The sequence below is a fragment of the Bubalus bubalis genome, chromosome 8 (assembly GCF_019923935.1).
Source record: "Bubalus bubalis isolate 160015118507 breed Murrah chromosome 8, NDDB_SH_1, whole genome shotgun sequence".
Taxonomy (NCBI): Eukaryota; Metazoa; Chordata; class Mammalia; order Artiodactyla; family Bovidae; genus Bubalus; species Bubalus bubalis.
The window spans coordinates 46317669-46332019 of NC_059164.1; the positions used below are offsets into that span (position 1 = coordinate 46317669).

Sequence of the window (14351 nt, forward strand, 5' to 3'; positions counted from 1 at the left end):
CCTCCCCACCGCCCCCAGCAATGTAGACCAGTGGGGAAACAAACACATGTACACACCACTGGGGGTACTTTCAAGGGACGACAGTTCTCTTAAGAGCAACCTCGTGCTGACGACAGCAGTTAAAAGGCATTCACAGACAGCATTTGATCTGGTAACCTGGTAATTTTAGTCTGGAAAATAGACCTCAAGGAAATATCCTCCCCCAAGAAAAGTTCAAAGACAGTCTCAGCAGCACTATTTAGAATAGTAAAAAAAAAAAAAAAAAAAAAAAAAATACCACAATCAACTGGATCTATGATAAAATAACTGAAAATGACAGGTACGATGGTTATCTCAACCTAAGGAAATGTGTGTGTGAGACAGTATTACCCAAATTCACAAGAAAATAAAAAATATCACCAATATCTGCAAACACTAAACATTACTTTATAAAAACATGAAATATTATATATATATATATAAACAGATGAAAAGTGAAAGTGAAAGTATCTCAGTTGTGTTCGACTCTTTGAGACCCCATGGGCCATACAGTCCATGGAATTCTCCAGACCAGAATACTGGAGTGGGTAGCCTTTCCCTTCTCCAGGGGATCTTCCCAACCTAGGGATCAAACCCAGGTCTCCCGCATTGCAGGTGGATTCTTTACCAGCTGAGCCACCAGTGAAGCCCAAGAATACTGGAGTGGGTAGCCTATCCCTTCTCCAGCGAATCTTCCCGACCCAGGAATAGAACCGGGGTCTCTTGCATTGCAGGCAGGTTCTTTACCAGCTGAACTACCAGGGAAGCAGTGCAATATGAACAGATATGTACCCATATATCTGTTACTATATATATGGATACATAACATAGATAGATGAGGAAAAAAGGGAAGATATAGGATGGCTCTGGTTTTGTTAAGGTTGTTTTTTAAATCCACACAAGAAAAAAGAAAAACACACAACAACAAACACTAATACATTCTTAACCAGAGAGGCCAAAAGGGGAGAAAACAGGTGCAAATTCAACAGGAGGAAGGACCAAAAAGCATATGTTAAAGTCACACCTCATTTGTTCACTCATTCATTCACTCATTTTTTTTTTTCTAGCATCTCTTTCACACTGAAACACAAGAGTAGTGATAAGACAGACACTGCCATGGCCCAAGGGGTCCCTCAGGAAGAGGAGACAATCTCCAGATCCAGGTTGACCACCACCTGGTCATCCTGAGAGTACAGAATAGGGTTCCCATGCGAGGTGGGCTGAAGAACTTGAGGCCAGTATATAGCCCGTCTGCCCCTGGGGACAGAGCTGTCATCCTCACCTTTTACTGACCCAGCTGCTCCCATGCGTCCAGAGCCAATGCAGTAGTGGAGGGGTTGACAAGAAGCCCCACCGGTATGGTATTAACTCCTCCATCAGGGTGATCTCTGCCCCAACCACCAACATACCCACTGTGCAAGTCACATGAGTGTAACAGTGCCACCACAGCCCAGGTGACAACTAGTGGCTTCCAGCTTTGTGATAAGCTGTTGGATTCTCCCTGAAGATGGCGCAACTGACATCATCCCTGCCCCAGGGGCACCAAGGAGATAGGAGCGGCAGGCAGCCGGACACTGGGCAAAGCTGGGGTATCTCTGGTGGGAAGACACAAGGACAGGGGGATTCCCAATGTCTAAAACTACTCAAAAGCTGGGCTGAATCTTCCCAAGACTGTCTTGAGGCAATGTCAGTGGCCTTTACCCAGGTGCCTTGGCTAAGCACACTGAAAGCCCTGGCCCTGATCTCAGGCATGTGTGGTCCACGCCTCAAGTAGGGCTGGAGGATCCCAAGGTGAGAGGTTGGGAAAGCGCCTAAGCCACTATCCACCTGAGACCGCTCAGTGCCACCTAGACCTCCTCTTCTTGGGAGAGCAAGGCCAGGGCCCCCAAACCTGTATCTTCAAAAAGATTCCAAGGTGATTCTCTTGTTCTGCACCAGCTTCGGGAGTCATTGGAAATGTGGACCAAACACTGCTGTCTTTGGAATCAGAAAGATCTGGGCTCAAATCCCAGCTCTGTCACTCATTAGCTGTGACTTGGGCAAAGAACTTAACCCCCTGAGCCCCAGTCTCCCTACCTATACAATGGGGACAATAATGCCCACGTCATACGGTTACGGGGGGCAGGTGCCCCTGTAGCACCGTGAGGACCCCACCGCAGCACACGCCCCATGCTGTAATTGCTGGTCCACTGGTACAGGAGTCCCGTCACTGGGCGCATCAAGGGCAGGTGTCCCGTGCCCTCTCTCGTCCCTGGCATTCAGCCCAGGGAGTGGCCCCGATAGACACGCACTGCGTTTGCTGTTGAAGAAATGAGCCTGTAAGGATTGATAATATATGGAAGGTGGTTGCCCTGGTGACAACTCACAGTAGGCACTTCATACAAATCCTCTAATACCTGAAAATGCAGACTTAAAAAAAAACAGACAAGAAGTAGGTTTCCTAGGTGGGCAGCTCTCCACCTTCTCCTTGCCCCCTGAATTAAAACTATTCTGCTTATACGAATGCTCTGGGACCACACTGTTTAAAAACACGGGCTGAGTAAGGAGAGGCCAGGGCGGCTTGATTCCTATCTGTACCAACCTTCAATTTCAGGAGTGCAGGCCACAGTCTTCTACAACAGAAGGTGCAAAGTCCCAACTCACTGCTAAACTCGCGGCGCCACTCAGAACCACTCACCCACAGGCTGTCGTGGTCCTGCAGCAGCCACTAATAACGGAACCATTTCTGTTCTCCTTGGAGTGGCAGTTGGCAGTGGCAAACAGGAAGTTGTCTTGAAGCAGGGTGTGGCTTTGCCCTGTCAATGTACGCGCACAGAGACACCACTTGTTTTTTCCCCCTCCAGCCCTTTTCTGTTTCCCTCTGCTCCTTTTTTTTTTTTTTTTAAGGAGCAGAAGGTCTGAATTATTTCAGTGAAAATAGGTTTTTTTCTTTTTACATGATTTAAGATCAAACATCATCACCATACAAACAAAACCCAAGGGTAGAATAGAAAGGAGTCTAAAATACAGCAAGGGTCTATTTCACTACCATTAGCCACTTGCTTGTGGCACTGAGTTAGTCCCTGGCTATGCATGAGGGGACGTGAGCCCTCCCTTGGTTTTCCTGGGCACATGGGAAACCAGACCCGCTAGAAACCAGGCCAGGTGTGTTGCCAATCATGCTCGGGCACTGGCCAGTCCGCCAGGGAGCCAGCCGCCAACATGGACTCAGGGCCTGCTGTGCACACACACTGGACTCAGGACTGCGCACGAATAGCAAAGAAGGAAAAACACAGGTTGCCAGTATCCAGCAATTTTTAAAGTGGAGCGAAAGGGACCCGAAACATTTCTTAACACTGCTTGCATATAAAAATGAGTGGTGTTTTACCAAGAAAAATCAGTGGCAAGTAGATAAACGCATCAAGTGTGGTTGGAGCTGCACATACATGCAGAGAAGTGGGGGCGATGGACTGCTAAGGTTCAGTGTCACTGCTTCCCGGGGCTGGGAGAGGTGTACTAGAAAAGTTTCCACTCTATTCCTCCCCAGGCCCCGAGGCTGGCGCCTCCAGAAGGCCTGTCCAAAATAGACTGGTCCCCAACCCAGCCTCCTACTTCTGACCTCTTTCTCAGGCGGCTCGTCGCCCCACTCCACGCCTCAGCCCTGTCCCAGTGCCAGCCCACAGCCCAGGAGCACCGTCTAAGCTCAACCTCAGACTTGCTAAATGGATCGCAGGCTGACAGCATGCTCGGCCCGCTGAACCTGGGCCCAGCCCCCTGCCATCCTGTGTAGCAAGTGTGCCCTGCGCTCACACTTACACATCCAGGGGAGACAGCCTCGCCATTTGGGTAAGGAGGCTGAGCCACTGACACGCTGGGCAGCACGACTGTGGGAGCCGTTTGCTGGCTCCTGGCTGAGGGCCCTGGCCAGTCAAAACGCACGACTTCCCCTTTAAGAGAGCACGCCCAGATGCGATTAGGGAAAGGCAGAAAGAAAAGCCCGGAATGGCCAGGGTTGTATCCTGAATTTGGCAGATGAACTTGGGTTTGCCTGAGCAGCACACACAGGAGGTGTGGTCGGAGGAGGCAGCGTCCTCAGAGGAGGATCGGAGCAGCCACCGGGTGGGAAGGGCCGGGTCCCTCCTGCAGCTCCATTGCACGATGGGCCCTGCAGGTTGCGTGGGCCCCTGGCCTGGCCCCCGCGCCTGCAGGAACCTCAGGCCTTTCTGCTCTCCTTTCCCTCAGGGCCTGTCTGTCCTCCCGGGCAGAGTCCACTGCAATATCCAGCACTATGCTTTGGAGAGACGTCATTATAAAGATCGAAAAATACGTCTGTATTTTTGTCCAAAAACACTTTTGGACATTTTTACTGTGAATTCAAGTGGAGAGTTTTTATTCATTCTTTATATTTAGAAAGTTTATTCCTTGATCTTGGCAGGAGAGAGTAGATTTGGGGGACAGGGGAAGGGGATGTCTAAAAAAGACAATGGATCCCCAAATGTCACATGCTATATGATTCCACTGATACAAAATACCCAGCATAGGTAAATCCATAGAGACAGAAAGCAGATTAGTGATTGCCAGGGGCTGAGGAAGGAGAAAGCGGGGAGTGATTGCTTAAGGGGTACAGGGTCTCCTTTGGGGGTGGTAAAAACACTTTGAAGTCAGATAGAGGTGATGGATGCACAACACTGAACAGACTGAGTGCCACTCAACCACAATTCAGGGCTTTAGGGTGATTAATTTTGTCATGTGAATTTTACCTCCATTAAAAAAGAAAAAGAGCAGTATAGTGTGTTTTAGGTATTTTTATCTTCTACTAGGATCTCTCCTGTGTTGCTTGCAACATTTCCTTGTAAAACTTGCCTATTAATCTTAAGTTAACCCTGGCACAAGAGTATACCCCTTTTAACAAGAAGTAAAAACAAACCTTTAAGACACAAAAGCTTTCCAAGACGCAGAAGTATGCCTCTACTGGAGAATTTCAGACTGTGGGAAGACAGCACCATCTCAAACCATGGCACATAAGCTGGGCAGGGCTGACTTGGACTTTGCAAGGCCACCTCAGGTTGGGACTGTCTCCAGCAGCTTGACCATATAACCAAAGCCAGAGAGAGAGAGTCTCCTATAGGAGAATTATTGTAGGAGAACATGATTTTGAGTCTCTAACTTTAGGCTTCCTTTTCTCCTCTTGCAGAGTTTCTTCCCAGAATATAGGAAAACCTGCTTCTGGCTGGAGAGGGCTGTGCTGCTTGAGGAGGCGGGACTGGCTTCTATAATCCATTTCTTTGGAATGGAGCCAGTGGGAATCAGGGAGTGTGGGCTGACCACCCATCTAACCCAGCCCCACTGGAGGGGGCCGGAGACAGGCTGCTCCCAAGAGTAACCCTGTGAGCCTTGTCCTCCAGACCCTAGGCCAGTGGGTCAAGGGCTCACAGGCACACTCCCCCCACTCAGGGGACTGTCAGGAGGAGGCCTGCTGGATGTTGCAATACCCAGAAGAAACGCAGATGAAAGGGTAGGCCCCGTGGCCTGGGAGCCTGAGTCCTTCCAGAAACATCTGTGAGTAACTTTCCTACAGTCTGCTGAGAGCTCCAGGAAGACCTGGAGGACAGAGATGTCACAGCTTCCATGGGGCTGCTCTCTCCCAGAACCCTCTGCTCCTTCTGGTGTACTTTCTCTGCCTCTTTCAGCCTGTTCTCTCTGCTCATTTCAGGTACCAGGTAATAAGTAGGTGGCCTAGCTTTTCAGGAAACAGATAAGATGGGGACTTCCCTGGTAGTTCAGTTGGTAAGACTCCAAACTCCCAAGGCAGGGAGCCTGGGTTTGATCCCTGGTAAGTGAACTAGATCCCACATGCCCCAGCTAAGAGTTCACACGCGCCAACTAAATATTCCACATGTCACAACTAAAAGAACCTGCCTACTGCAAACAAGATCGATGATCCCATGTGTGGCAATTAAGATCTGGCACAGCCAAATAAATAAACAAATATGCTTTTAAAAAAGAAAAAGAAGATGGGGACTTCCCTGGCAATCTAGCAGTTAAGACTGTCCTTCCACTGCAGGCGGTGCAGGTTCAATCCCTGGTTGGGGAACTAAGATCCTGCATGCCAAGTGGGGGGCCAAAAAAAGAAGATGAAACATATATACAACTCTGGCACCTGAGGAGCACCAAGTTTAGAACCTTAATTCTAAACATACAAACAGGCAGGCTGGGCTTCCCTGGTGGTTCAGTGGGAAAGAATCTGCCTGCCAATGCAAGAGACATGGGTTTGATTCCTGATCTGGGAAGGTCCCACATGCTGAGAAGTGACTAAGCCCGTGTGCCACAACTATTGAGCCCATGCTCTAGAGCCCATATTCAGCAACAAGAGAAGCCACTGCAGCGGGAAGCCCATGCGCTGCGACTAGCGAGTAGCCCTTGCTTGCTGCAACTAGAGAAAAGCCCTCCCAGCAACAAAGGCCTGGCACAGCCAAAAATAAAAAATAAAATGTTATATACATATTACATATATATATATATATATAAACAAGCAGGCTCAGCCAAATTTAAAAATGGGCAAGGGATCTGAACACACATTTTTCCAAAGAAGATACACAGACGGTCAATAATGATATGAAAAGATGATCAACATCATTAGTCATCAGGGAAATTCAAATCAAAACCACAATGAGATACCACTTCACACATACTAGAACGACTATGTATATAAAAACAACAACCAAAAAACCCCCAAATGGAAAATAACAAGGGTTGGTGAGGATGTGGAGAAATTGGAACCTCTGGGCACCATCTGTGGGAATGTAAAATGGTACAGCCTCTATGGAAAACAGTGTGGTGGTTCCTCGAAAAGTTGAACATGGAATCACCATACGATTCAGGAATTCTCCTAGAGTACAGACCCAGAAATGAAACCAGGTACTCAAACAAATTCCTGTATATGAAGGCTCACTGCAGCACTATTAGCAAGAGCCGAATGGCTCAAACAACCCAAATGTCCATCAATGGATGAATAAATAAATTGCGGTATATACATAATCAGTTCAGTTCAGTCGCTCAGTTGCGTCCGACTCTTTACAACCCCATGGACTGCAGCATGCCAGGCTTCCCTGTCCATCACCAACTCCTGGAGCTTATTCAGACTCATGCCTATTGAGTCAGTGATGCCATCCAGCCATCTCATCCTCTGTTGTCCCCTTCTCCTCCCGCCTTCAATCTTTCCCAGCATCAGGGTCTTTTCAAATGAGTCAGTTCTTCCCATCAGGTGGCCAAAGTATTGGAGTTTTAGCTTCAGCATCAGTCCTTCCAATGAACATTCAGACTGATTTCCTTTAGGATGGACTGGTTGGATCTCCTTGGTGTCCAAGGGACTCTCAAGAGTCTTCTCCAACACCACAGTTCAAAAGCATCAATTCTTCAGTGCTCAGCTTTCTTTATAGTCCAACTCTCACATCCATACACGACTACTGGAAAAACCATAGCTTTGACTAGACGGACCTTTGTTGGCAAAATAATATCTCTGCTTTTTAATATTCTCTCTAGATTGGTCATAACTTTTCTTCCAAGGAGCAAGCATCTTTCATGGCTGCAGTCACCATCTGCAGTGATTTTGGAGCCCAAAAAAATAAAGTCTCTCACTGTTATTCAACCATAAAAAGAAATGAAGTACTGATACATGCTACCATATGAATGAACCCAGAAAACCCTATGCAAATGAAAGAAGCCAGGTACAGAGGTCATGTATGATATACATTCTATTTATAGGAAATGTCTGGAATAGGCAAATCCACAGAGACAGAAAGCAGACTGGAGGTTGCCAGGGACTGAGGCAGGGGGCTAGGGAGTAGAATAACTGCTGAATGGGTATGCGGTTTTATTCTGGAGTGATGAAACATTTGGAACCAGATAGAAGCGGTGGTTGCACAACACTGTACATGTACTCAATGCCACCAAACTGTTCACTTTAAAATGGTTAGTTCATGTTATATGGATTTCGCCTCAAAAACAAAAAACCCCAAAGCTCTGCTGAAAGTAAGGGCCAAGACAATCCACACACAGAACAACCAGTTTCAGAATCACTGAGAGTTACCTTTAAAACTCTTCTTGGAATCACTTAAAGGAAGTAATTTTTAACTTAAGGTAACTAAGGGGGCCCGTAGGATAGCAGATAGGTACTCACTTCAAGACAGACAATTCAGGTCCACAAAGAAGTGTTAATTTGTCTTAAGCAATACACAGTCCCCTCTTCCCCTACCAGGCACGATGGCTGCCCTTCTATTTACAGGTGGAAGGCTGAGGCACAGCTCCCCTCTGCCAGCCCCCTCGTCCCTGATACAGCCATCATTTCTACCAAAGAGACTCGGGTCTTAGAATTTGACATTGGGACACAGTCACAGACTCCCCCACCCCTAACCTCCAGAGCAAGAAGAAACCCCACAGGTAAACATTCTCTGCTACCTCTGCTGGCCCCTTCCAGGGCTGGCATCACCTCCTTGGAGTGGCAGCCATGGGGCTGCCCAGCCTGGCTTCTCCAGCACAGGCCCTGGGCTCTCCCAGGCCAGGCAGCACTGCCGCTGGACAGTCTCCCTTCTGCCTGAATGTTAATTCCATTTCTGCCCCATGGAGGTCACCCTGAACCGGTCCAGTTTCCCTTCCGTGGACACTTTGCCAAATGCTTTGTTCCCTGAAATCTCCTTCTCCAGGCTAAATACTCTCAGACATCTTCTAAAATCATTCCTCTCAAAAGGTCATTTTCACTCTTCTCCTGATCTCTGGGTCCTCTTTGGCTCCCACGGCCTTCCTAAACTGTGACACTCAGAAGGCAGACCATTATAGGTGGGCAGCTCCCATCTGTCTGTTGTGGATATTGTTCTCCTGTTAAGTCCACCAGGCACTCAAGCTATATTTTTTATTTCTAACAGCCACATCACCCTTAAGTCTTATTTCACACTCTTCACTGCCAAGCTGCTTATCCACAGGTGTCCTTTAAAAATGTCATCTTGTTGGAGTCAGTCCGCTGCTCTGACCTCTGGAGATCTTTCTGGACTCTGACTCATTAATGTAATTGTTCTTCCTCCTAAATCTCTCCTATCTTGAAAAATTGGATAATCCTGACACTAAGACTATTCTTCTTCTAAATCCTCATTTATAACATGGAAGAGGAGGACGGGGCCAAGTGCGCAACATAATATATCCGTTGGGGTGACAGCAACCTGTGGACAGCACTCTAGAGGTGTGACTCTGCTGATCCACCTGCCATTCAGGGCAGGTATGTCACCTGGTCCACACATCTTCATCTTCATTGGTACAGATCCCACAGATGACTAACAAATGGGGCTAAAAACAGCCCTCCTGCTATCAGCAGTTGGAAGACTAAGTGTAAAGCTCTTATCAGAGCTTCACACAGTGAGTAATCAAATATGACTTTATAACTGACAAGAAATACAATAAAAGGAGAAAACCTGGTTTTCCAATTCCCAGACTGCCCTCCTTTTTGGCAACCTATATAGTTGGTTGGTGGCAACCAACTATACCCATTAGGCAGCTGAAACCAATACAAGGAGCACTGGCGTCCAAAAGCTGGAGTCCGAATACTGGCTCCTTCCTTCCAGAACCTCTGTGTTCTGAGGTTAAAAATATCTGCCCTTCAAGGCTATAGGGAGGAGTCAATGAGACGAGGCATGTAAAAGAGGTTTAAAAGTTGAGTCGGGCTATGCAAACACAAAAGAAGCGTATTATGATTATTACTACTATAAATCTCTCCAAGACACCATTCCCACTGGCAGAAAGCTGCCGGTTAGGCCAACGAAAAACCTACAGATGCACTCAGGCTGCCAGGAGGCAGGTCTTCCAGCACAGAACAGCTGAACTGCTGTAAAGCATCTTCCTTTTCCCAAGGTTGGTGGGATGTGAGGGTTTGGCCAATTCATATGCAAAAGCCAAAGGGCGAGGAGGATGGCTGGGAAACTTCTCAGTATTCACTGCCAACCTCTCCAACACAAACGCCTGTGGGTTCCCTTCAAGGTTCTTCATTCACTCAGGCTATGAGATGACCTATACAGTAGGGAAGGGGCACCCATAATCATTGTAGGCTGAGAAGCACACAATCTGAGACACCTCCAACCTAAGGCCTTCAAAGGTGGGTCTCCAATCCCACCCCAGCCTGACAGACAGGAGGAGGAAATCGGGAGTATAACAGGGTCCCATCCATAAAGGCAGACTGGAATCAAATCAGAACAAAAACTTTCTTAATCTCTGCATTGCAGCCAGTTCACCCAGTTTGGATGGGGCAATGAATGAGAAGGAGGATGAAAGAAAGATATGTGCGGGCTGGAGCTCTGGCTCCCCAGCTTCACCGTCCAGGCTAAGACCACATCTTTATACTGGGACCAAAGGGCCTGACCCGTCCCTCTCCAGCTCAGTGGGACTATCATGATAAAGTACAGGGCATGCTCTAAACCGTAGAAGACGAAAAGCAAGCCTCATCCTTATTCTCTGCCAGGTTAGAGGAGACCAAAAAACAACACACAATACAAACAACCTTGCTTGTATATTACTGTTGTTATTCAGTCTCTTAAGTCATGTCTGACTCTTTGTGACCCCACGGACCGCAGCACTCCAGGCTTTCCTGATCTCCACTCTCTCCACAGTTTGCTCAGATTCATGTCCATTGAGTTAGCGATGCTATCTAACTATCTCATCTTCCGCTGCCCGCTTCTCCTTTTGCCTTCTATCTTTCCCAGCATTGGGGTCTTTTCCAATGAGTCAGCTCTTCACACAGATGAGAGAGACATGGAGGAGAAGAAGAAATCCACTGATGGCAGCACTGGGCAGTGAGAATCATGTCATGTCTGGCCCTATGTCACAGTTACTACCTTGGAAATTTCCATTTCAACCGTCCATTTTCATTTCATGTGTAAGTTGGTGATGCTGGGGGTGGGGAGCAGTGGAAGCTTTGGACCTGAGAGGGACCCATGTACCTGGATCAGGACAGACTTCCTACTCAGAAGGCCTTTCACAAGGCCCAGGTGATGTTTTCTCCCTCCCTTTCAATTTGTTTGGTTTAAAATATTTAACCAGAGGCACAATGAAGTGTCTCATTTGCCACGTTCTCCTAGACCATTAGACGGGGACTTCACACTCATTACGCTGATGAACATGCTACTTACCCATGCAAATTCTGGGAGCACAGACACCGAGATGGGAGGTGCTCAAGGTAGGCTCTCAGGGGCCGATTTAATTACACAGCCACTCGGTGGGCAAAGCAGAGCAATTTTTAGCCAACTGCTCTAGTAAATATTATGGGAAGCCCCTTCATAGAGTGCTAATGCTGCCTTAGTGATTTTGAACATACTTGGCTTTAGTTCTCATTCAAACACGCACGCGGTCCCCAAAGGCATGCGGTCCCCAAAGACGCCGCCACTGGGGCCAGAAAATCAAACAGATCATGCAATAGCTGACATGCCGTCTTGCCGTTCAATATTATTATTATTATTATTTTAGTACTATAACCCCCGGAGTATTACTGTCATTTCGGTGAGGACAAAGTGGAAACTCACTTTCCAGCAGCTAGCTGACTTCCTCAGCCCTTCCCCCAGTCCCACTGCCCGCTCTGGGCCGGCTGCACTGCTCCCCAGGGTTGGACAAAACAACCACCAGGAACCTATTTCGGACATTTGAAACAATACCCAATCACTGGATCCACTCTCCCAGAGCGTCCCAGAGGAAATGGCATCATTACTTTCATTTTACTCCATTTGTGACCAACCAAAAGAAAACAACACATCCTAAGACAATTATCAGGGAATCTGATGTCGGCAGCTGGAGAGGACGCTCCGGAATGTTATCAAGTGACCTCTCGGAGAAATTAATTTTCAAGAGCTAAAATAACCTTCTGTTGCGCACGCCCGCCCGGCCGTTTCTCTAGCTGCAGAAACGGATTTCACTTTCCACAGTTAGAACAGAAAACTCTCAGGCATCCCCATTTTTTCTTTTTTTTTTTTTTCAAAAAAGTCTATAAATAACCCAGGATCAGCAAAATTTATGCAAAACATCCTGCTAGAAGAAGAAATGTAAACTAAAACCACTTACAGCGAGACTCGGGCTGCCAACTTAATCTGATTCTACGACGACTGTAAACACGTTGTACTTTTGGAACCTGAAGCGATCCATATTAGCAGATGTCATCACAGAAAAGAAAAAGAAAAAGAAAAAAAAAAAAGAAGACCTCCTCCTCCCAAACTAAATAACAAAAGCCTGGCCCCCAAACAGAGCACTGTGATTGGGGGTCCAGTGTTCCGCACAGCCCAGGACCCAACGGCTGGCCAGCTGCAGTCAGTACCAGCTATCCGAGCTTGCACACGCCAACTGTTTTGACTACAGGCACTTGTTAAACACAGAGTTTCAGGTCCTACCAGTTGGACACCAGAAGTTCATAGAACTGACCCAGTGCCAAGAACAACAAGCCCAGAAAGCGAAACGGCTGCCTCGTGCGCCGTGTTTTTGTTAACTGTTTATGCAAGCCCCAGACCAATTGGGTAACAATTAAGAAGACAACCAAACTTAAATAACAAAAGCAGAAGATTACTACCTTGAAGGAAATGGAGATGTTTGGCAGATAAAGGACAGTTCAAAGGTGGGGTGGGTGGGGGGTTTTCAGAGAGAATGGGGAGGAGGGGCAGGTGTCACATGACAAACTGCGGTTATTAGCAGAAGGAACTGGGTGCTTCCTTGAAGCATCTTTAACTTAAAGCTTGACATAGAGATTCTGCAAATACTGAGGCCCTGGTACACATCTGGGGTGACTATTACAAGCACTGGAATTTGGACGTTGGCAAATCCCGAAGGAGAAAAAAGGGGTGTGCTGAGCGAAAGTCTTGAGACACGGAATGGGCTTCCAAGTTCCCTGCTTCGTGCAGCAAGGCCGCCGAGCCACAGAGGAAGCAAGTGACTGAGCACATAAGAAGTGAATGGAGGGACTGCATCCCTGGGCTGCTTCTCACCTGGTCCCGAGAAAGGCTTCCCTTTTCTCTTTGAGGTCAGGGTTGCTGGGGCCAACCTTCCTCCCTCATCCAGTCTGGGATCTGGATTCTCTTACAGGTGACAGTGGATAAAGTATTTTCATTTGGCAAGATAAAATAAAAAGGAATGTTTAAATCACATATTTAACAAAGTTTTCCGTTTCTTTCCCAGAATGCATTAAGCCCTTTCTCATTTTAACACCAACACAATTGACCAGATCAAATTTTAGAATTATCTGAGGATTTGAGAAAAGTGAATTCCAAGGTAATTGGGATGCAAATGTAAGAATGAGAATTTTGCAATTGCTGAATGGATTCAAATCTAACCTCTGCTCCACCTTCTTCTTCTTCTTCTTCTCTCTCTCATCTGCCTCTGAATTGAAGAATAAAATGTTGCCCCTTTCCCACTCCAGAGGTTTAGTGGAAACTAATGAGTAGGTAGAAACAGGTTGTTTATAAAAACTATTTTAACCACAGGCCAGGTTCATGTTGATTCTGGAGAGTAAATATCGTTCCTCTGGTTCCAGGGATCTCCAGTGCAGTGGTGGAGGGTATGCACACCCACGTAACGGCTAACCCCTTCCTCCCAAAGGAACCCACATTTTCTTAAAACTACACAGATGTATTTCACCAGGATCTGAAACACAGCAGTTGCCTGATGGATCAAGACAACAGCATAGGCAGCTTGGAGCCTCCCAGACAAAGGAAGGCCAAGGGGAGGAAGAGGTTGGGGGAGGGGAGGAGAGGGGAGGAGGGAAGGGGCTCCCTGGAGAGAAGGGTCAGGTGGGGCAACATGAGGCTCACTACAGCATCCGGCCCCGGATTGACAACTGACTTCTTAAAGCGACCCCAGAATTGTGAGATTGGCCTCTCAGAACCCCAAGGTTTACTTGCCCTCTTCATCACTCACTACAATTACAGGGTCAGTATGATTATCCCCATTTAACAAGGAGGAAAACGGAGGCTCAGAGAAACCTCGGTCTCAGCCCCATGAACCGTGGCTGTGCTGGTATGGTACTTTATTATCTGCAATTATTTTCATTTTCACAGACAAGTAAACTGAGATTTCTGGAGAGGCTACAAATCATGTCCAAGGCCACACCGCAAATCATAAACATCAGGTCTCCTAACTGCTAACCCAGTCCTCCTTGCTTGCCTCTACCACGTTCCAGAACACAGAAAGGTAGAACTGAAAAGGCCAGTAAAGCTGTCTTATTAAAAAAGCACATCATCTTTCCTGATTTTCTCAAACTCCCATCTTCACGGTTTCTCAGTTCTTAGATTGCAACTCTCTAACAGGGAGGCTTCCTCTCCACACTGTGGGGAGAGCTCTGG

General features: G+C 47.2%; 1 protein-coding gene across 12 annotated transcripts in view; it reads right to left on the reverse strand.

Annotated features, from left to right (window-relative positions):
- Positions 1 to 14351, reverse strand: part of ATXN7L1 (ataxin 7 like 1) — a 388443-nt gene that overhangs the window by 56073 nt on the left and 318019 nt on the right. The window contains exon 1 of one of the 12 annotated variants that reach the window (XM_006070129.4): positions 12088 to 12565. The exons of 10 other annotated variants lie outside the window; for them this stretch is intronic. The gene's annotated coding sequence lies outside the window, so the exon portion shown is untranslated. Of the gene's footprint in view, positions 1 to 2599; positions 3924 to 12087; positions 12566 to 14351 lie in introns of those variants that run through there. One more of the 12 variants, XM_006070130.4, reaches the window with a different exon arrangement.